The sequence below is a fragment of the Camelus bactrianus genome, chromosome 11, assembly GCF_048773025.1.
Source record: "Camelus bactrianus isolate YW-2024 breed Bactrian camel chromosome 11, ASM4877302v1, whole genome shotgun sequence".
Classification (NCBI taxonomy): domain Eukaryota; kingdom Metazoa; phylum Chordata; class Mammalia; order Artiodactyla; family Camelidae; genus Camelus; species Camelus bactrianus.
Genome location: NC_133549.1, coordinates 66494026 through 66517204, shown reverse-complemented (window position 1 = coordinate 66517204; position 23179 = coordinate 66494026). Strand labels below are relative to the sequence as shown.

General features: G+C 47.4%; 1 protein-coding gene across 6 annotated transcripts in view; it reads right to left on the bottom strand.

Moving 5' to 3' along the window:
* PALD1 (phosphatase domain containing paladin 1) overlaps nt 1-23179 on the bottom strand; it is a 103506-nt gene that overhangs the window by 73003 nt on the left and 7324 nt on the right. Inside the window, exon 1 of one of the 6 annotated variants that reach the window (XM_074374151.1) lies at nt 13369-13522. The exons of the other annotated variants lie outside the window; for them this stretch is intronic. The gene's annotated coding sequence lies outside the window, so the exon portion shown is untranslated. Of the gene's footprint in view, nt 1-13368; nt 13523-23179 lie in introns of those variants that run through there. 6 annotated transcript variants of the gene reach the window in all.

Below are 23179 nucleotides of genomic sequence, written 5' to 3'. Positions count from 1 at the left end.
TTTTTTATGTTGCTATTTAAAATGACACACATAGCTCACTATATACAGGTATCCCCCATTTTTCAAAAGTTCACTTAAACACCACGCTGCTTTTACAAAAGACCTGCATTAATACTGGTTTTCGCTAACCTAAAGAAATCCCAAGAGGATTTTGCTTTTATGAAAAAAAATTGAGAAACAAAAAACAGCGTTGAGCGTTTGTTTTGCAGGAGCCATTACAGAGGCAGCGTGCCCCAAGTGGCGAGGATGGCACCACCAAGCTCCTGCCCTGGGAACCACACTCAGCTTCTCAGCTTCAGGCCCCACAGCTCTGAAACGTGTTTGTGAGCATCCCTGCTTGATCTGACTTATTTTGTGCACTGTTAGCACAAGATACGTCCTAAGGTAGTTGCTTCTCCACTTTACACCTTTTCAGCTCACGAAAGCTTTCACAGGGACGCTCACTTTTGGATATCGGGGAAGCCTGTATTTCTGTTGGACAGTGCTGCTGAGTCTCAAGTTCTCCATGGTCACTGAGGCCCCCTTCGGTCAGCTAAGGGTCCTGAGAGTTGAGCCCAACGCCTGCTGCGGGTAAGAACTGAATAAGCCTCTGTCTGAGGCATGAGGAAACCCCAGGAAGGCAGTGCTAGCATTCCCACTTAACAGATAGAAAAGTGAGGACTCCCTAACATCCTCACACCTAGTTGGCAGAAACAGTGGTTTCAACTCTCTCTACAGAAAGCATAGACTCTGGGGCTGAAATAGGGCTGATTCCCATAGCTACCATGTGTTAGTTGTGTGGCACGTGGCTTCACTTCTCTGATTCTTAGTTTTTCCAACTATAAACTGTACCTCCTTAATCAGATCATATGGGAATGAACAAGTGGACATGTTTTAAGGTGACACCTACCCAGCCCAACACACAGCAAGGGCACAACTCGTCAGCAGCCCTTCCTAGCACCCCAGGCCCCACCCTCCTGCACTCTCGCCCCACCTTCTCCATATCCTCTCCCTGCAACCACTGACTGGTACCAGATCTCCACCTCCCTAGCCAGGACCATGGCAGTGCCCAGACCCTGCCTATAAAAGGAGCAGGCTGGAGGAATAAGTGGGCCCAGCAGCCCCCTGGCTCTCATCCCAGGCAAACACCAGAGCAGAGCAGGGCTGGACCACAGCAGCTGCTCCACTCCAGTAATACACAATTTTAACTCTCCCCATTTCACTCTGTCCAGTAAGCCACTGAGAGAGGTTTCTGTCTGCTCCTGGCCTTAATGAAGAGCCAGGAGAGCCCAGCTCTGCACTGAGGCCTTGGGCAAGTCCTCTGCCCACTTTGAAAGCCCATGCATAGATGATCAGGTTTGCACTGTTACTTGGTCCAACTTCTCTGCCACTACCCCCTGGCCCCTGGCTAGACCAACTACAACAGCCTGCAGGAGCCTCCCTCCTTCCCTCTGTCCCGCAGTGATTCAGCCTCCATGCAGCTGCCGGATGCATCTTTAAAGCTCAAAATCACACTGTCGGCCCTGCTTAGCCGTTTCCTCTTCTGTAAAGCGGGTGTCGTAAACCCCGCCTCGCCTCCCTTAAGGGTTGCTGTCAGTCACAGAGAAAAACCACAAAGATACAAAAAAGCCCCACGAGTCTGTAGGAATGGAATGATTATCATGGGAACACAGATGACCACAGGCAGAGGGCACTTGGGCAGAGGTCATGTCATTTCCTTCCATCACGCTGTCACATGCAAACCCCTCACCCCGGCAGACAGGCCCCCAGCCCCTACCCTTGCCATGAAGCACCACCCACTGGCCGTGTCCCCCTCCTCCTCCCAACACCCCAGGCCCTCTCTTCCTTACAAAAGCTTCGCACCACCACTCCTCTTCCAGCTCATTCACGTGGCTGCCCCTGCCCGTAGTCCTGGCTCAAATGTCCCCCCTCAGAAGCCTCTCTGAAGAGGTCCTGACTATGCTGTCTGCCCACATCCCTCCTCAGTCCTTCTCCAGCTTATGACCTTTCACTTTTCAGTTGCCTCATTGGTGGGATTATGTGTGTAACAGCAGACTCCCCAACTTTCCAAGAACAGGACAGTGCCTAATTTGTCCACGCTGTGGCCGCAGGGCAAGAACAGCATCCAGGCCCCAGCAGATGCTCAGGAAATATTTCTGAGATGAATAGGTGACAACCTGAGGGCAGCTGCAGTTTTCAGGACCCACAAAGGAGGGCCAGGCAGCAAGGAGCAGGTCTCACACTCCCCTCACCTGGACTGCCCTCCTCCCCCACCCACCCCCATTCTACCCACCCTTAGAAGTTAAAGCCCAGCTCCTCCAGGAAGCTCTCCCTGACTACAAACTCACCCCCACCTCTCAACTCCCACAGCCCATTGTAAGCATCACAAAGTGTGACACTCCATCCCCTTCCACTGCATGCTGTTCCCAGCAGGAGCCATCCTGTGTCCTTCCTGGCTCTGTCCAGCTGCCTGGCTCACGGGAGGAGCCAGATGCACAATTGCTGATGCAACAAAAGCTCCATCACTTCACCTTCCCAGCCTGCCCAGCTCCTTGTTGGGACCAAAGATGGCACTCAAAAAAAAGCAGGCACAAAAGACAGGGAGATGTTTAAACATTATGGTACTTATTTCTGAGTTGGGGGAATAAGTATAGTATTTATTTTCTTTTTCACTTATGCATCGTTTCTAAATTTCCTACAATGAACATGATTACTTTGGGAATTTTGTTTTAAGTATAGTTATTTGTAACAGTTTCAAAGTTGGACAAAGGTCATGGCTCCTCACCCAGTGCACCCCCAAGTCCCCCTGTGCTCCCTCAGCTCAGGGCCTTTGCCGCCCTCTGCCTGTGGCCACCCATGTTCCCAAGAAAATCATTCCATTCATACAGCCTGGGGGAGTGGGGTTGTGTCTTTGCAGTTTTCCTATCTTTGCTACTGACAACAACCCTCAAGGGAAACAAGACAGGGGTTAAGGTTCCCACTTTGCAGAGAGGAAACAGCTAAGCAGGGCCAACGATATGAATTCCCCAGGGCCACACGGCTTAGTAGAGGCAGAGTCCTGGCTTCTGCTGTGGGGCCCATCACCTCACATCTCTGGGGGTCACCCAGACCTGTACAACCTCTGCCCCCCAGCCTCCTTCTCTTTAAAACTAGGACGAAACTGAAATCATTTTGCTGTATACCTGAAACTAACACTGTAAATCGACTACACTTCAATAAAAAATAAGAATCATTTAAAAAAAAAACTAAGATGAGATCGATTTAAAAAATAAAATAAAGTTGTCTGGGGTCTGAGATCACAAGAGACCTTCACCAGCTAGATTATATGTTTCTGAAATGTTTTTTTCCTAAAGAAAAAGTTTAAAAGTTAAAAACAGAAGGCTGCCTCCGTGAAGTGGGCCTGCAAACAACAGTGAGCCTCTGGAAGTCTGAGTTCTGGCTGGGAGACGGAAGTCATCACTGTCACACATCCAGATGACACCTCAGGGTGGACTTGGGGGTGGCACTCAGGAGGGCAGAGTGACTAGGTGGCTAGCTGAGGAGCTGTGGTGAGTGGGGGCCAGCGTGGGGCAGCAGTAGAGTGGGGGGGATCACCCTGCTGACGGACCCCTGGGCTGGGAGAAGCTGCCAGTAGAGCAGCAGGCCCTTCCCTCAGTGTGGGGCAAACAAGCCTCCCTCTCAAGGGTGGGAAATAGCTCAGTGGTAGAGCGCATGCTTAGCATACACAAGGCCCTGGGTTCAATCCCCAGTACCTCCACTAAAAAAAAAAAAAAGCCTCCTCAGTTCCCCTAACAGATGGAGGGCAGAGAAGGGGCTCCTGCCTGCTCTGCGGCCAGCAAAGACCCTGGCACTTGTCGCCAGGTGCTCCAGTAGGGGCCGGGGGCTCCTAGAATTCAGGACCTTAGGGAAAACAGAAGACCCTTTCCAGCACCCTGATTTGCCTGCCTCCAGGCCTGGGGGGAGCCCTCCACCTCTGGAACTCCCCATGGTGGGTTACCTGTGCCCGACAGGAGGCTCTGTCTATATGGGATCTTGGATCAGGGGTGACGGAGGGGGCAAGGCTATAAAGGACATTTTGAGAACAAGTGAGAAAAATATGAATATGGATTGTATGTTGGATAAATAAGCTAACGTCCTTGGATATGATAATTATACTGTGGATACAAGGAGAATGGCCTTGTTCTCAGGAGAAACGGGCTAAAGTATTCAGAGGTGAATCATTTTTTAAATTTTTTTTTATTGAAGAATAGTTGATTTACATCGTTAGTTTTAGGTGTACAGCAAAGCAATTCAGTTATACATATACATTCATATATAGATAGATATTTTTTCAGATTATTTTCCATTATAGCTTATTACAAGAAATTGAATATAGACAGTTCACTGAAGCATTTTGATGTCTGGGACTTTCACGTGGTTTGGGGGTGGGGAGCAAATAGAGCAAATGTTAGCCCCTGGTGAGTAGGGACATGAGTTCACCGTAGTCTTTTTTCAAACTTTTCTGTAGTTTTGAAATTTTTCAAAATAAAAAACTGGTATCTAACAATGGCATACTACTCAGTCATAAAAAGAATGAAATAATGCCACTTGCAGCAACATGGATGGGCCTGGAGATCATCATACTGAGTGAAGTAAGCCAAACAGAGAAAGACAAATATCATATGATATCCCTTATATGTGGGATCTAAAAAATGATAAACAAAATTATTTACAAAACAGAAACAGACTCACAGACATAGAAAACAAACTTATGGTTACCAAAGGGGGAGGGGAGAGGGATAAATTATGAGTTTGGGATTAGCAGATACAAACTACTATTTATAAAATAGACAAACAACAAAGTCCTACTGTGGAGCACAGGGAACAATATTCAATACCTTGTAACAACCTATAATGGGAAAAAATATGAAAAAGAATATATATATATATTATATATATGTATAACTGAATCACTATGCTGTACACCTGAAACTAACACAACATTGTAAATCAACTATACTTCAATAAAATTTAATTGATATTTAAAACATTTTTAAAATAAAAAACATTTTAATGTTAAGCTATCTTAAGAGAAGCTACTTTTCCACATACTCCCCTGGTCCTCCCCTGCCCTCCCCGAAGACTCATAGAGAATGCATTTCATCTGGGGTGGGGGAAGTCTGCAGTCCACATGTGCAAGGTGCTTGAACCTTACAGTTTTGTTATTTTCCCCTCTCATTAGCCGCCAGTACCTGAAAATCAAGGGAATTCAAATACAGCTCCAGATCTCTGGAGAATCCAAAGATGGGCAAACACAGGGTGCAGTGGGGACACCCCTAGAGGACCTCTGCCACTCTCCATGCCTGCCACAGGCTGGCAAGGAGAGCATTCCTGGTGGAGCTCCTGTCCTGGGGCCACCCCACAATCGCTGCATCCAGTCCACCTGTGTCATGGCACCTGTGGCTCTTCATCTCTCCCAAGCCCGAGCCCCCAGCCTCCTGACCACTCTCCACAGGTGAGCGCATCCTACCCTCAGGCCCCAGCAGCCCAGACACGGGACACACCTTCTCAGCACGATTCTGTCCTCTTAGAAGAGGGTGGCTCGCCTCCCTTATTCTAGCCACAACATGGGGCTGACTCCAGCCCCTCAAAAGCCTTTCTCTCCCTTTCTTGGCCTGGGGCATGTGGCTTTCTGGTCCGCAGGCAGGACTGGCCTCGTCCTGAGAAATCTCCCTGCATGGGACTCTGCCACCCTCGAAGCACTGGCCCAGCTTAGCCTGGGAACGTACTCAGGTTTGATGAAAATGCCACAATGCCTTCAACCCCTCTCCTTCCCTCCATCTGTATTAAACAAACCAGATGAGGGACAAGGACAGCTAGCTGAGTACGTGGCTGCCCAAAGCCAAGACTACACCCCCTGCCTCCCTTGTAGATACCTGGGGCCAGGTGACAAATTCTAGTTGATGGAACATAAGGGGCAGTGCCCCATGGCAAGTTCCAGATCCTTCCTATGAGCCCCCTTCCTTCCTTCCTCCATCCTGCTTGGAACACACACACAATGGCGGAAGCTTCACAGCCATCCGGAACCATGAGCATATGAAGTCACACCCTAGGAATTGATGGAGCAGAACCACCACACCAGGCCTGGACCACAAAGCTCTGGGCTTGGACAGGACAGAGAAATAAACTTCCATCTTGTATAAACCACTGTTATTTGGCTTTTCCTATTATTCACAGCCAAATCTAATCCTGACTAATACACTGTGTTATTTTTAGGACTGGCCCTCAATGACCACACACCACAAGGCACAACTGATTTTTCCCCTTTCACAGGAGAACATTGGGTTCCCTGCTGGTCTGTGTTCAGGCAAGGCGACACCAGGATCCTGCGAGTCCAGCCCACTTGGGGGCCACGGGGGCTCACAGAATACAGAAGACACTGTCCTCAGCCACCAGGGCCCATGGGGCAGCTGAGGAGATACACGTGCATCGCAGCACCATCGACTGACAGACGGTGTGGTGTAGGTGCTTTCCAAGTTGGCTGCAGAAATCTAGAAAGTCCCAAGCTGCTAAATGTTTGTCCCATATTATAAATAGACACGTGACTTCCATTATTCCAAAAAGGCAGAGAGATCCCAAGCATCTCCCCATCTGGAGTCCCTCTGTGTCCCTCTCGGGGCCTTTCTGAGCAAGAGCACTCCATGGAAAACAAGAAGGTATCACCTGGCTGGGAGGGACCCTACCTGGAGGTTCCTCCAGGAAGGAACAGGAGGCGAGTGTAGCAAATGCCCAGGGAAGGCGCCAGTCAACTCTGGGAAGGGCATTCACCCTGTGCCTGAAAGAGCCTGAAGCTCCTGTCCACCTCGGCCTGGGAGGATGGGGAGGGTAGAGTACTGCAGTGAGGGCCCAGGGGAGGGCGGGGTTACAAGTACCTGGACACGCTCACCTGCTCAGTGATGCCACTCCAAGTAACTGGGCATTTGGGCATCTCAAGGTCAGCAGAAACCCAGAGTCTCCGAGCCCCCTGCTGACACTGTCCTGGCTGCTTCCAGGGACTGGGCCCCAGAGGGCCAGCGGGAGCTTATGCTTGAACCCCACATCAGACCTTCAGCAACACTGCAGGGACCCGAAATACCATTTTAAGGAGCTGAAAAGAACCATGACCCAATTCTGGGGTTTGTCTCCATCTCTCCCACCCTGTGGCCTACAGTCTTAACTCCCTTGCCTGACCTGTAAGACCCCTGGTTCCTACCCTCACCTCCGTTGTTTACCCTCCACACCCTCAACATTCCAGGCAAAGCCAGGTCCCAGCTGCTGTATGGCCTGGAGCAGGAGAAGCCCCAAGATGTTCCCCTCCAGCACAGGGTCTCTGAGAGGCCTCAAATTCAACAGAGCCCTCTCTGGGCCACACTTGATTTCTACCTGGAATGTGAAGGGGCTGAACATGATGGGTAGTTTTCAACCATTTTAGCAAATCAATCTTAATAAAAAAATCAACCTTTCATGAAAGTCCAATGTATAAAAGGCAGAAGCAGGGCAACTGTGTTTGCCGCCAGCTCAGTAAGGGGGTTGCAGAGCCTCCTGCCTCCAGACCCACCATGGGGTCCCTCCTAGAGAGCAGCAGCTCCAGAGCTGCCGGCCAGAGATGCTCAAGGCCCTTTACTGCTTGGACTGCCGAGCACACTCCAGCCCTTCCTTGCCCCATGCCTCTGCCCTCCTTGGTCCTACAACTGGGAACGCCATCCCCACCCTCATCCCTTCACCTCACCTATCAATGTCCAGTGGAAATGTCCCTTTCCTCTCCAGCCTTCCAGCACACAGCCTGTGCCCCACAGGACCCTGGCCTCAAGCCCACTGGCCTGATGTCAGGTAAGTACATGCCTCATCTCCCCAGTCTGGATCTCATTCTCCTCCAGGGTCCCACAAGGTTGGACGCACAACAGTTGTAGTTTCCGAACATCATTTGCTAAACGAATTTCACATCCACTATCTCATTTCAGCCTTAGAACAACCCCATTAGAAAAGCAGAAGGATGGGCTATCGTGCCATTTAGCAGATGGAAAAACTGAGGCTCACAGAGAGCTCTCACTACATCACATAACAGGAGAGCCACTCCTCTGGTTCCGCAGCCTGGGCTCTTTCTCCTGCATCATCCACTCAACACTCTCCCATTTCTCCTGAACCCACCCTCACTTTCCCAGTAGACACTGGGAAGCCTAACCCAGGGACCTGGCAGAAAGCAGAGAACAAGAGACCCAGGGAAGAGTGTCCCTTCAGGGCTACAGCCTCTCACACACACCCCTCAGCAGCCAGATGCCTGGGGAGGGTAACAATGGAGCTAAAAATAGGGCAGGAGGCTGAGTGGCCAGCTGCAGGAAACATCTGCTTCAGCTGCTGAACAAACACAGAGGAAGTCACCGCGCTCCAGGGTTCCCCTACCATGGGGCCAAGGGGAGAGCTGGGGCAGGAGGTTGGAGAGGGAAGAGGGATGACATTTTCAGGTCTGTACCCAGTGCAAGGGCTCAAACCAGCTCACCACCCACCCAGGGAATCATCCCCCAACACCCAACACACAAAAACAGTACAAGGTCCAAATCCCCCTTGGGCACCAAGAAGTATCTTACAGTTAGATTCATAGCCACCTTTGAGATCCTAGTCTATACCTCTCATTTTATAGAAGAGGAAACTAAGGGCCAGAGTAAGCCAGAGACCTGCCCACAGTCACAGAGACAGCAGACAGCAGGGTCAGGACCAGGGGTCTCCTACCCCTCTCCCTGCACCTACCTGTTCATCTGCTTCAGTGAGCATGTCCACCCAGGGCCAGAGAAGATCCTGACCAGGAAGAGCTCTCTTCCTCCAGGGAATGAAGCACACCAAGCAGAGGAGACAGATTTCAGCATGAAAGACTTCAGTTAGACTCAAGGAACCACTTGGCAATCCATGACTTTCCCCAAGCAGGCCCAGCCTCCCTCTTCAACCTACTGCTCCCCAAATCCCACCTTAGTGCTCTAAACTCCAGCCAAAGGGAACCCCTTACCATTCCTGGAACAGACAACAACTCAACAGGTCTTTTCAAACAATTAAAAGTAATAATAATAAAGTAGAGGTGCATCTTACCAGGCCAGGGGGTTTAGAGTGGGATGTTTTACAGTCTATGTAAGGCAGAAATTGTGCCTTACATTAAAGTCATTAAAATACCCCATAAAGAACAAGGCTGAGCCATCTCTCAATTGATTCGATCTAGTCAGATTTCTTCCTGTGATTGAAGAGACACCAGTATTTCTTCTGCTGAGCGGCAGGTGACGTTTGCAGGCCACACACCAGCCTCACGCTCTGTCATTCTACACCTTGTGGCCCCTCTCGCTCCCTCTGTCTAGCTCAATACCACCTCCTGCACTAGGATACCTTCCTTAACCCCTGGCCACATCCCACCATGGATATCATCCCCATGAGGCCCACAGGCTGGGGATGGGACTGGCCTTCAATGGCATCCCAGTGCCATTTTTCTCTTCATATACTTCAATTGAAACAACATATCACAACAGATTGAATGCAGGAGCAGATATGAGAATCCAGCTGTCTTGTATTAAACCAGACACTAAAGAGATTTGCAAAAAGGCAAAACAATGCCACTCTTTCCACTACATTTTTTTTTTGGAAAACATACTTACTTTTCAGAAAAAAATATTTTATTTATGTTAACATACAGTGGGTTTGCTATTGTTATTTTTAAATGAATATAGAAATGTTATTAAATATACTTTTTAATTTCTAATGTGGTAAATTTGAATTTATGTATATCACCCAGATAAACAAAAGCTCCTTGGTGCCTTCAGTTTTTAAGAGTGTAAAGGAAAGAATATTGTAAATAGTTGTGATTTAACCCCCACTGTAAGCTTTTGGTGATTGGGTTCTAGCATTATACCCATTTTGCAGGTACAGACACTGAGGCACAGAGAGTCTGGATAACTTGCTTAAGACTACACAGGTGGCTAAAAGCTTCCAAGTGCATCCTGTTAACCTCTAAACCTTCCCTCACCTAACATCATGCTTCCAAAGGAGGTAGGAAGGATAAACAATGACATGCTACAAAGGGCACCAGAGAGGTGAAAGAAGAGAGCGTAAGTAAATATTCTATAACCTTGGGGCAGAAAAGAACTTCCTATGCAAAATGTTAGAGGAGTCATACAGTTAAATAACGATAGCTCAGACTACAGTAAAAAATGATCAGCTTTTAAGCCACGCAGAAAAACCACAAAATTAAAATCAAAAGGTAAATGAGAAATTGGATACAAGTATTTTCAACACATTTTTATTATTTATCATGCTCAATATACAGGATTTTTTTTTCCAAAAAAGAAAACAAGTGTGTCTTAGGAGTAAAAAGTACCAAAACAATACCAAAAACCCAACATACGGCCAATAAATGTAAGAAAAGATGGTCACTCTACCTTGTAACTTATCAACTAGGAACAAGGAGCTGGCACATGTTGCCCTTCACAGTATCACAGGTACAGCAAGATGAGAACACCCAGTGTCGGAGTAGGTGCCGGGGATCCGCTCCCTGCTAAGCACCTGGCAGGGTGTAAATTGGCGCAGCTCCCTGGAGGAGAATCTGGCAATAATTCTAAAATACCTTAAAAATGTACAACTCTTTGATCCAGTGATCTTCAGTCAAGTCAAAGGAAATAATCAAAGACATGGCCACAAAGGCGTTCGGTATAGATTTGTTTACATAAGTTGAAGACTGGAAACATCTTTCACATCAACAGTGGTCAAAGTCAAACGTACCATGGACTCATCATGGAGGCATTAAAATGGACAGGGCCTCAGGGGACCGCCTCCAACAGAACGTGGAGTAAAAGAAGCCAACATAAGCAAATAGTATATGGTTCCATTTATCTAAAACTCAAAATCAGGTGTTGGAAGTCAGGCAAAAAGTCACGTCTGGAGCAGGAAGGAGGGGGTAGTGAGGGGCTACAGGGTCCCTCCTGGAAGAATTCTGTTCCTTAACCTGGGGGAGGCTCCGAAGGCTGTGCTCACTGTGTACAGCTGTCGAGCTGTATACTTGTGATGTGTTAAACGTCAACTTAAAAGTTTCAAAAGAAAGAAGGAGCAGTTTATTTACTAACATAGGAAAATACTGTGTTTAGGTTTTTTTTTTTTTTAAAAAGACACTAAAGAGTATTTTAGAGCTTTGTTCCATTAAAAAGGAGAGAGGGCTCCTGAATACAAACACATGCACTCTCTCTCACTCACTCACACACACACACACACACCCTACGAAAAATGTGTGAAAGGATAAACCTCAAACATTAATGGTAAACTGCAGTTATCACTGGTAGGTGGGGTCACAGATGATCTTTCTAATCTCCCTGCAAAGGTTTATTTTCTCTGATTTTCCTATATGAATATATACTACTTATAGCAGAAAGGGGTGGGGGAGAGAACCATGCATTATGGCCGCTAATACCAGGAACCATGGTTCTGTATTGACGTCACAGCCCAAGGAGACCCTGACCCCCCAGGAAAAGATCAGAGGAGTGAGGATGTTCCTGAGTTGCCTCTGAGGAAAAGCTAACCATCTTCCTGTGGAAGAAACCAGGATAGAGTCAGAAAGACCCAGGTACTCTCCCAGCACCGTCCCCTACCAGAGACCCAGACGAGTTCCTGAGCCTCCATGAGCTCGGGGTCCTGCAGTGAAGTGAGGGTTAAAAGTAGTCAAGGATGTCCCAGCCGGACCAGGTCAGCTCTCAGGGCAGATCTGACATGCAGGCTCCCCCAGTTTCAACAGAAGAAGAAACGGAGGCCCAGAGAGTCTGAGTGACATTCTCACCTTACCTGGCAGGCCTGAGAGACCCCGGGAGACACCCTCAGAGTCCCCACAATTGGAATGTGGTCCGGAGGCCTGACCTTGGGAAGTTCCCTGCCCTCCCTTTGGCCTCCGTGCCCCCAGAATAAAAGGCGTAGGCTGGGCACTGGACTTGACCTCGGGTAACCTCCCTTGAACCCCACACCCATAACTCCCATGAAACTTCCACATGGAAGGCTGTGGCAGGAAAGGTGGCCAGCTTATCCAGACAGGAAGTGACCTCGCCGGATGAATGACAGGCCAACATTCCATCAGGAGCCCCACCTGCTGGTGACCTTCAGGGTCATGGGAGCCAGGAGTGGGCGGGCACATGGCAGCCAAGGAGGAAACAGGATTTATTGCGGAAGGCCAGGCACATGGCAGACCCCCGGCAGGGAAGTGACTTCATTTCACACTCTGTCCTCCTCGCTTCCGCCCCTGGCATGGCAGGGAGTTAACCCTGAGGGGGCCAACTCCACACAGTCCAGGGCATGAGAATCCAGGCTTTCTCCTCTCCCTCTCCTATGATCCCCCATCCACAGTTGAGGAAACTGAGGCTCAGAGAGGCGGACAACAGGACAGAGACTCCAGGACCTTTTCTATTACACTGAGCTACACAGAGGAGGGAGATGTTAACTCAGGGTTGGGAACTCCAGGAAGGCTTCCTGGAAGAGGCAGCCACTGAGCTGGCCCTTGAATGATGAGCAACATTTGACAGACAAGAAAGTCATTCTGCACAGAGGGAACAGCATGGAGAGAGAGATGCTTGGCCCTGAGCAGAGCCTCCTAGGAAGTGTGAAGGTACTTGTGAGGCCAGAGTACAGGATGGGGCAGGGCTGGTCTGAACCCCAAGTGCCTTGAAGACCATGCCAGGGAGTTAGGATGTTGCTCTGTTGGGTGGATGTGCTGCCCAAGCCAGGGCAGTAAGAGAATTTTGACAATGCTGTGTCAACCTAAGATAGCTGCATGGAGGAGGCAACATGTAGAGAGCCACCTCAGCAAGGGCTCAAGATTGCTCTGGGACTGCTGGGGCCCAGAGCTCATCAGGCCTTATCCCACCACCCCATCCCCACAACTAAACTTGGTTTCTCTATAAAAGAGAACGGAAAGGAATTCATAGTACCAATATTCTAGTGTGTCAAGGTCTGTACCAGACACCAAACTGATAAAACAGCAGGGCGCTGAGTACACCACTGCCTTGGTCCGAGCCCGAGCTCCACTACCACCAGCTGTGTGACCCTGACGGAAACACTTAACCTCTCTGTGCTTCAACAGTTGGCCAATGAAGACAATACCCTGCCCACTTCTGGGTGAGGATTCACTGAGATAATAATCCTTGTATATGCCCACTTGAGCACCCAGAGCCAATGTTCATCAAATATTCACTACATTATTTCTCCATTCTGACCCACACAGAGGCTGAGTGAATCATCTTAGATCACATGGCAAAGATACAGCAGAGCCAAGATTCAACCCAGGACCTGTCTGGCTCCCGCACCCAGGCTTATCCCAGCCCATCAGGCCAAACAAAACCTGAAGTCCTAAATTCTAAAACTCACCAGCCATGGCTCCCAGGGCCTCAGAGTAGTTTCTGACAGGTGAAGGGCTCCACCTCCTCAAACCTCCAGTGGCCAAGGGAAGGGCAGGGAGAAAACGCCAGGGCACAGGAGGGGAAGCAAAATATGTTTAAGTTTCTCCCTCTTCCTGTTTATCTATCCTCTCAATCCTGAAGTTCCTAGTAGCTATTTGTTCAGGGAAAGTTCTGCCAAGAGTGACATCCTGCTGTTGGCAGCCCTGCCAGCCTGTGCTGCAGACCGTTGCCCGGCCCAGGGAGGCGGCTTCACAAAGGGGTTTTCAACAGAAGCCCGGGCCCAGGAAGGGGGACCTCAGCCAGGAAGCAGGGGCCGCTACCATTGCCTCCTCAGTGCCAGCTGGTGCCCACTGGCTTCACATTCAGTTCCCATCAGCTGATGAGGAGGATTTGAGGAAATGACTCTAAGCCTGGGCTGGGTGCTACCCTGAGTTGCAGTGGAGACTCGGACCAGAGCCTGGGCTGTGCAGTCAGGCAAACCCAGTGTCCAATCCTGGCTGACTAATGACCTGCTGTGTGACCTTGCCAAGTTACTGAACTTCTCTGAGCCTAGTTCCCTTATCTATAAAATGAGGATAATATTGGTTCCTACTTCACAAGGATGTGGTGAGGATTACATGAGACAACATAGGGGAAGGGCTGGCACCTAGTAAATGTGAATAAATGTTATTTATTTCCCACTCCCACTGTCAAGTTGATCCCCTCACTCAATCCTAAAGATCTGAAGTGCCCTTAAAATGTGCTCAAAAGAATAATTACAGCCTCCAAAGGAAAGAAATTCTGACACATGCTACAACATGGATGAACCCTGAAGACCTTATGCTAAGTGTTTAAATAAGCCAGACACAAAAGGACAATTACAATGATTTCTCTTATATGAGGCACCTAGAGGAGTCAAATTCAGAGATAAAAAGTAGAAGAGGGGTTAACCGAGAGCCGAGGGTGATGGGGAGCTGGTATTTAACAAGCAGAGTTTCTGTCTGAGAAGATTAAAAAGTTCTGGAGCTGGATGGTGGTGAGCGTTGCACAACAATGAGAACAGACAATGTCACTGAATTGCACACTTAAAAATTGTTAAAAGGGTAAATTTTATTTTTTTTAACTTTTATTGAGTTATAGTCATTCTATAATGCTGTGTCAAATTCCAGTGTAGAGCACAATTTTTCAGTTATACATGAACATATATATATTCACTGTCACATATTTTTTCACTGTGACCTACCACAAGATCTTGTATATATTTCCCTGTGCTATACAGTATAAAGGCACCGCTGCCCAGGGAGCTGGTACCACAGAATTGTGAAGAGGGAGCTGAGGAAAGAGACACCGAGCTGCCTCAAGGGCCCAGGAGGGCTGCGAGTGGAGGCCACCAGAGCCAGGCGGAAGCCAGCCCCAGACTGAGCTGCTCGGCCAGGCTCCTTCCAGTACGAGGCAGGGTCTGCCCTCCCTCTCCACAGAGCTGGGGTGAGAAGAAGCAGGCCACAGCTCGGGGTGCAAAGTGGGTAAGACCAGGTGTGAAAAGGCCTAGGGGGTCGGGTAGAGAGGCTGAGCTCCGCCATGAGTCACCAGGTGACCTTGGGCAAGTCACTTCCCTTGCAGAACTTCTGAAGCCTCCTTAGCTTCCTTCCTAGTAAAATGAGGATTCTGTCCCATCCTCCAGCAAGCACCCCTGCATATGCACCCTAGAGAGGTGTCTGTGTCCACTAAAAGCCAGGCAAGAATGGGGAACTTGGAAGCCCCAAACCCACAAGGTCTAGCATGACTGCCCCTGTGGGTATGAGTTAGACAGGTGGTACACCTGTAAGAGTTCATCAAGCCACACCCTGGTTTACTGTCTGAACAGTATATCCCATTTACAAAACACAATACAAACAGCTAGTAACTCATGTTTCTGTCTTCCTCTGAGGACTGCAGTAGGTGACACTGAGAAGCTGTATGTGGAAAGGCTCTGGAAGGTGTTGGGTGGTGGGTCAGGGTACCAGCTGGGAGTCAGAAGGGCCAGGGTCAAGTCCTGATGCTCCCTCTGACCAAAAATGATTTTTTTCTTTTGTGATTTCTTTTGTTGCTGTTGACCAGACTTTTTTTATTACAAAATTTGTACTTAACTGTCACAAGTCAAACAAGGATGTATAAAGAAAGTTTATACCTTTCCTATCTGCCTCCAAACCCACCTCTTAAACTTCTTCTACAGCAAGCTTTTTTCCTCAGTGAAACAACACAACCACCCCTCCCAGTTAATTACATATAACTGTTTAATGGCAGCGTGTCATTTCATTGTATCACTATTCACTCAACAAACAGCTACTAAGTATTGACAGCATCAACCAGATAGGAACCTCAGAGCAGACATTCCCACAAGAGAGAAAAAGAGAGGGAGAAAAGGGAGTTAACAAAGAAATATAATAGTGACACATTATACACATTGGTGAGCTCCAAGGGCTGAGATGCTGAGACAGAAAAAGAGGAAGGTAGGAAAAGGACCTACAGATCTTCAACTTATGATGTGATTATATCCTAACAAACCCATCATAAGTTGAAAATGTCACAAGTCAAAAATGCATTTAATACACCTAACCTATCAAACATCATAGCTTAACCTAACCCACCTTAAACATGCTCAGAACACTTACATCAGCCTACAGTTGGGCAAAATCATCTAACACAAAGCCAATTTTATAACACAGTGTTGAATCTCTCATGTTCAATTTATTAAACACTCTACTAAAAATGAAAAACAAAAGGTGATCTGGCTGCAGAATGGTTGTAAGCATATCGGTTGTTCACCCTCGTGATCGTGTGGCTGACGGAGATGCCCAGCATCACCAGAGAGGATTGCACCGCATATCACTAGCCCAGGAAAAGATCCAAATTCAAAACTCAAAGTACGGTCTCTACTGAATGTGTATGGTTTTCACACCATCACAAAGTCGAAAAATCATTACATTGAGCCATCATAAGTTGGGGACCATCTATATTTTAGATATGATAGTCACAGAAGGCCTGCGCTGATTATCTAAACACAGGAAGGTCTGGGCCACGTGAAAAACCATGGGCAGAGCACACAGCCCGTACCAGGGCCCCGTCGTGGGAAGAACGCAGGACTGAATGGAGACAGTGTGGTCTCTGGGGCGCAGCCACAAATCCCAGTACACAAAGCCTTATGTCTGATAGTTTTACCTCTTCAGGAAAGGCTACCAAATTTGGACTGCTTAGATGAAAAGGCATGTGCGTTTTAAAAACTATCGTAGATAACTGCCATGTGACTTTTCCAGAAGGTTGCAGCACTTCATACAGTGGCCAGAATTGCTTAAGAGGGCCAGTTTCCCCACGTCTGCACTGGCTCAAGAAGTTATCGATCCTTTCTATTCCTGCCCACAGGAAGACTCTCCACTTCCATGCAAAAGCTCTCACACCAAGTCCACAGCATGGGGTAAATGACAGCTCCTCCTCCTCAGGATGCTGTGAGGTTTAACTAAGAAATAAACCCACCTAACCTGCTGAGCCCAGCACCTAACACAGAGTGAACACTCCACAAATGGGGCAGGCGCTAGCTACCTCACCTGCATGAATGCCTGGATGAGACTGCCAACTCCATAACTACCATGTTTAACAAGGAGACCCTCCTAAGGGGAGCTTGGAAGCCCCAAACCCACAAGGTTTAGCATGACTGCCCCTGGAAACAGGGCTATAGGGAGGAGGTGAAAACTATGGCTTAGAAAACAAGCACTGGGCTGGAAGTCCAGAGACTATGTCCAAGCGAACCTTTCTGAGACTCAGTTCCTCATCAATAAAGTGGGCCAATTCACTCCCTCCTGATGCAGCCATTCCATCAACATTTCTGGGGCACCTGATATGTGCATGCATTGTTCTAGGAGCTAACAATACAGAATAAAAATCCCTGCCTCGCACATGCTAGCTGGAAATAAACTATATAAATTAGTAAAATATATGGTATATCAGGAGGTGATAAGTGAAGATAAGAAAGAAAGAAAAGAGTTATAGAGATGAGGCATGAAATTTTAGGGTATCCCAGCGAGGCTTCATATTTAAGTAAAGACCTGAAGGAAGTGACAGGGCAAGCTATGTGGCTCTGGAAGGAAAATCATCCCTGGTCGAGGGATCAGCCAAGTAAATGCCTTGAGGGGGGATGTTCCCAGTGGGTCACAGGAGCTGTGAGGTGGCCAGTTTGGCTGGAACAAGGTAAGTGAGGGGGTGGGTACTAGATGGAGGTGTCCTGGAGGTACAGTAAGATACTGGCCTTCACTGTGGGTAAATGAGGAACCCCTGGGGGGCCTGGGGCAGAGAAGTGCCCTGATCTGACTTTTACATTCTAACAAGGTCACCCTGGCTGCTGTGTTAGAGGAGTCCGTCAGGGGCCAGGGGCAGAAGCCAATAGCCTGTTGAGAATCCACTGCAATAGTGCCAGTGACACTGGAGGCCTGGGCCAGCAGCGTGGCTCATCCTGGCCACATTCTGAAGCTAAAAGGACCTGCTGACATGCTTCTGAGGTGTGAGAGAAACAGCGGAAACACGGCCGACTTCAGGTTTGGCCTAAACAACTAAAGGGAGGGGGTTGCCACTCACTGAGATGGTTTCTCTCTCTCTTTTTTTTTTTTCTTTTTCAAACTGGGAACCGAACCAAGTACCTCGTGCATGCCCAGCATGCACCCTACCAACCGAGCCATACTCCCACCCCCTGCCACTCACTGAAATGGGACAGACAAAGAGGGGAGCAATGTGCAGGGATGGTTGAGCAGACAGGAGGGCCATGGTCTCCACCCCTGTTGCAATCTCAGAAGGAAGCAGCAAGCCCTGGAGACCCGGACCAGAAGGAGGAGCTGGTCCTGTGTGGGTTCCTCATGAAAGCAATGTGAAAGCCGGAGAGGGGAAAGTGGGTCCCAGGGAAAGCACGTCTGACCCCCTGCTGGCCTCACTGCCCACAGAGCCCGAGCCACAGCCACGGCTAGCTGCTCAGGGGCCTACGTCACAGATGGGGAAGATGAGGGAACTGAGTTCTGCAGTGAGCACCTCTCATTTAGAAACCAGAAAGGGCCAGAATGAATGAAGGCAGCAAGGTAGGCAGCTCCCACCTGCCATCCCAAACTGGGACCATAGGGCAGAAGCCCAGTGACCCCACCACCCAGGAAGTCGGCAGGATTCCAAGAGGTGATCCAGGAGTCTGTGTTGTCCAGAGCTGAGAACATGACTCAGTCCAGACTCCAAGGATGTCTGCTTCGGATCCGTGAGCTCTTCCCCCATGCCCACTGGGATTTAATTCACATTATCATAAAATTCACCCTGGTAAAGTATACAATTCAGTGGCATTTAACACATTCACAATGTTGTGCAACCATCACTACTACCTAATATCAAACCCAAAAAGTTAAACAAATGACCCAGCAATTTCAGCCCTAGGTATATACCCAAGAGAACTGAAAACAGGTATCCGAATAAATACTCTGACAAGAATGTTCCAGTCACAGCAGCCAAAAGGTAGGAACAATTTAAATGTCCATCAAATAATGAACAGATAAGTAAAATGTGGTCTATTCATACAATGGATTATTATTCAGCTATAAAAAAGAATGAAGCATTGATACACACTACCGTGTAGGTGAACTTTGATTAATTACGCCAAGTAAAAGAAGCCAGACTCAAAAAGTCACATATTGTATAGTTCCATTTATATGAAATATCCAAAACAGGTAAATCCATAGAGACAGATGCAGATTAGTGTTACCAGGGACGGGGGCGGGAGGGGGGAATCAGAGGGACTGCTTTATAGATACAGGGTTTCCTTTTAGGTTGATGAAAACGTTTTGGAGGCTGAACATAACTAATCATCAAGGAAATGCAGGTCAAAAGCACAATGGGATATCACCTCACACGTGTCAGGATGGCTATTATTAAAAAACAAAGACGAGTGTTGACAAGGACGTGGAGAAATTGTAACCCTTGCATGCTGTTGGGAATGCAATTCGGTGCAGCCACTATGGAAAACAGCATAGAGGTTCCTAAAAATTGAAAACAGAATTGGCAGATGATCCAGCAATCCCACTTCTGGGTATTTATCCGAAAGAATTGTATCCAGATCTCAAAAGAGATATTAGCATATTCATTTTCTCTACAGCACTATACACAACAGCCAAGAGGTGGAAGCAACCCAAGGTCCACTGACAGATGAATGGATAAAGAAAATGTGGTAGATACCCAATGGAATATTATCTAGCCTTTAAAAAGAAGGATATGCTACAATATGGATGAACCTTAAGGATATTATGCCAAGTGAAATAAGCCAGTCACAGAAAGACAAATACTGTGATTCAACTTAAATGAGGTATCTAAAATAGTCAAATTCATAGCCTCAGAGTGGAATGTTGGTTGCCAGGGGATGAAGGGAGGGAAAAACAGGGAGCTACTAATCAACAGGCATAATGTTTCAGTTAAGCAAGATGAATGAATGCTGGAGAGCCGCTGTACATCACTGTCTTTATAGTCAAAAATAATACGTTAAACACTTTAAAATTCATTAAGAGGGTAGTTTTCCAAGTTAAGTGTTCTTATTACAACAAAATAAAAATGTTTTGGAATTAGGTAGAAGTGATGGTTGCAAAACTGTGTAAGTGTACTAAATACCACTGAACTGCACACTATAGAAAAGTTAATTTTATGTTACATTAATTTCACCTCAATAAAAAAAAGTAACGAAGAGTATGATCTGAGTCATCCAAATAAACATCTCATAAGCAAACACTGTCATGCAATTTGGGGCTCAAGCCTGCTCCTGGGTTCGAAATCCAGTTCCTTCTTTCTGAAGGCCACATGACATTGTTGCACACAGTACAAAGGTTGTAGTTCAAATAAGAGGAGGGGGGGTGGGGTGGAGAACTGAGCCATTCCATAGCCCACGGCAGCCTGGATGTGCCCAATTCCAAGGCCCAGGCTCTTAGCAGGCAGGATCGGTTCATGTTGAGAGCGTCTGTGTGAACTGAATAAAGCCCATCTCTGTGCCAGATTCTTGATTCCCACAAGAGGTGGGTTTAAGAGCCACTATATGCAGATTTCCAAAACACCATCATTCCACCCTTATCTTCATTTAAATGAGCCAGCTTTCCAGGTTATCATGCGATGCACTATTAAAACAGACATTTGGAGATCACTCATTGGCAGTTTGGGCTCAATTTGAGTACAGATGGTCCCCCCATATTTTGGGGTTCTGCATTCTTGGATTCAACCAACCTCAAAATAAAAATATTTGGGAAAAAAAAAATTCCAAAAGTTCCAAAAAGCAAAACTTGAATTTGCTGTGTGCTGGCAACTATTTACATAGTCTTTACATCGTATTTACAACTATTTACATAACATTTACATTATATTAAATATCATAAGTAATCCAGAAATGATGTAAAGTATACGGGAGGATGTGCACAGGTTACATGCAAATACAGCTCCCTTCACATAAGGGGCTTGAGCATCTGTGACTTTGGTATCCACGGGGATCCTGAAACCAATCCCTCCACCCCAGGATGCTGCCACGGGACAACTGTCATCAGAATTATCCCCAAATCAGCCAGTCAGCCCAGCTTTAATAAAGTTAATTAATTATAATTATTAATTATTATTAACTATTAATGCCACTCTGCAGAGTAGGTACAAGGGACAGAGGTAGGGGAAACAGGAGGGGCCCAGCTCTCTGGTGTCAGTCCAGCACTGGTGATTTCATTCCAATTTACATCCTTCCCATTAAATCAATACTGTTCTTTTGAAATGGGTCAGCTTTCTGGTTTTATTAGTTTTATTCTGGTTTTATTTCATGTTTGCTTTATAGTTATGTAAAAACTATGTACGTCTAAGGCACTTATACCTAGTTTTATATTTATACCTTTAAACTATTCGAATAAGAACATTTAATAAGTGAGGCTTTTTTTTCTCCCTTAAAAAAGGAGTCCACAAAAAACCCACAAACTCCATTTACACGAAATGTCTAGAACAAGCAAATCTATAGAGACAGAAAGTAGATTTGCGGGGTGGGGAGTGACAACTGATGAGTACAGGGTATTCTTCTGGGTTGACGAAAATGTAAAATTAGACTGTGGTGACAGACATACAACTCTGTGAATACCCTAAATGATGAATTGCACAGTTTAAATGGCGAAATTGTACAGCATGTGAGTTAAATCTCAATCAAGCTATTTTTAAAAGGGAGGACTGACATATTGCCCAGGTTTAGGCAGTATTAAGCTGGAGAAATCACATGGAAATCAGCAAACCCACCTATTCATGGTTCCCCACGAAGGCACACTCCACTCTCCCTCCCCAAACTGTCCCCAAGGGCTCAGGAGACAGAGACTAAGAGGAAACCCTAAGTCACAAGACCAGCCCACCCCCGGTGAGCAGGTGGCTACCCTGGAACACTACAACATAGGATTCCTATCTCTTGGAATCCACTTCATACAACAGTATTAGGGTACTATTTTGAATTATTAAATTAGGAAAAACTTAAAAAGAATGAAAACAACCACTGTCAGTAAGTATGCAGGGAATGTGATTCATCTATACATCAATGGCAGTGTCAAGGAAAAAAGCATGACAATGTAGATTCAGAACCTCGGTGACCCAATTGGCTGGAGTTGGGGTAGAGCCAGGAGCATGCAAATCTGAGCAGAGGCAGCCCCCGCTTTGGGAGGCAGCAGACATCTGCACCTTCCCCGCCACATCGACACAGCCTGCCATACAGGACAGGGTCCCTACTGGTGAGACTCCAAGCACTCTGCTTAAAAGAGTCTGCCTTGGCAAGGGGGAACTCCACAACAAGAAGGGAATCCCCAAGGAGCCATCTCTGTTGACCCAGCAAATCTTCCTCTCCTTGGGGCCTGTTCCTTCCAGCAGCACTTCACAGAGACAGGAAGAGGAAGCCCCTGCTGGCAGCTGCTAGGTGGGAGGCAGTGGTGAAGCAAGCAGGAGTGCACGTCCACCCAGACACCCAGCAACCAACTCATCTGCCTCAGGACAGACTGATCCCTTTTGTCCCAATGCATCCCTCCTCCTGAAACCTGCAAGAAACTGATCACCTCCAGGAAGTCATCATTCTGTCTCCCCAAAGCCTCACTGAGCCCCAGCCCAAAGCGGAGGGGAGAAAAGAGGGAGTGGACACCTGTTTGCATGGCACAGGCCCTCACCTCTGGTCCTCAGCTCAGGAGTGACTCCCAGGGAAGGCACGAAACTTGGACAGCTGTGCCATGAACATCCCCAAGACCGAGGACTAAATGACGAAGCAGCCCCAGAGCCATGGACCAAGTGCAATTCCAACTGTACTCCCAAATGAAAACTACACACATTCACACAGAGGCACAGAAAAGAAGACTGGGATACTCAGCAAACTGCTGCCAGGGATACGTTGGGCAAAGAGAGAAAGTAAGGAGGGTAAAGGGGTTTTTATATTTTTCTCTCTCTTTGAAGCTACTACTTCAATCTTTCATAAAAATAATTACTTAATTTTTTAAAAACTGAAAACATTTTCAAAAGCAGGGTAGGCATCGATCAACTGAGAACTCAGTGAGCAAGCTGTGGTCCCCGCACACACTACCCAGCAGTGAAACATGTAACAGCGTGGATAAGACTCCAGAACACCATGTTGAGTAAAGAAGGCAGAAATAAAAGATACCTAGTATCTACATGAGGCCATTTATGTGAAAATCTAGGAAAAAAAGCAAAATTAGAGTTGACAAGAGACGAGGGGCCCAGGCATGGGGGTGGCTGCCGACTACAATGGAGCCCCA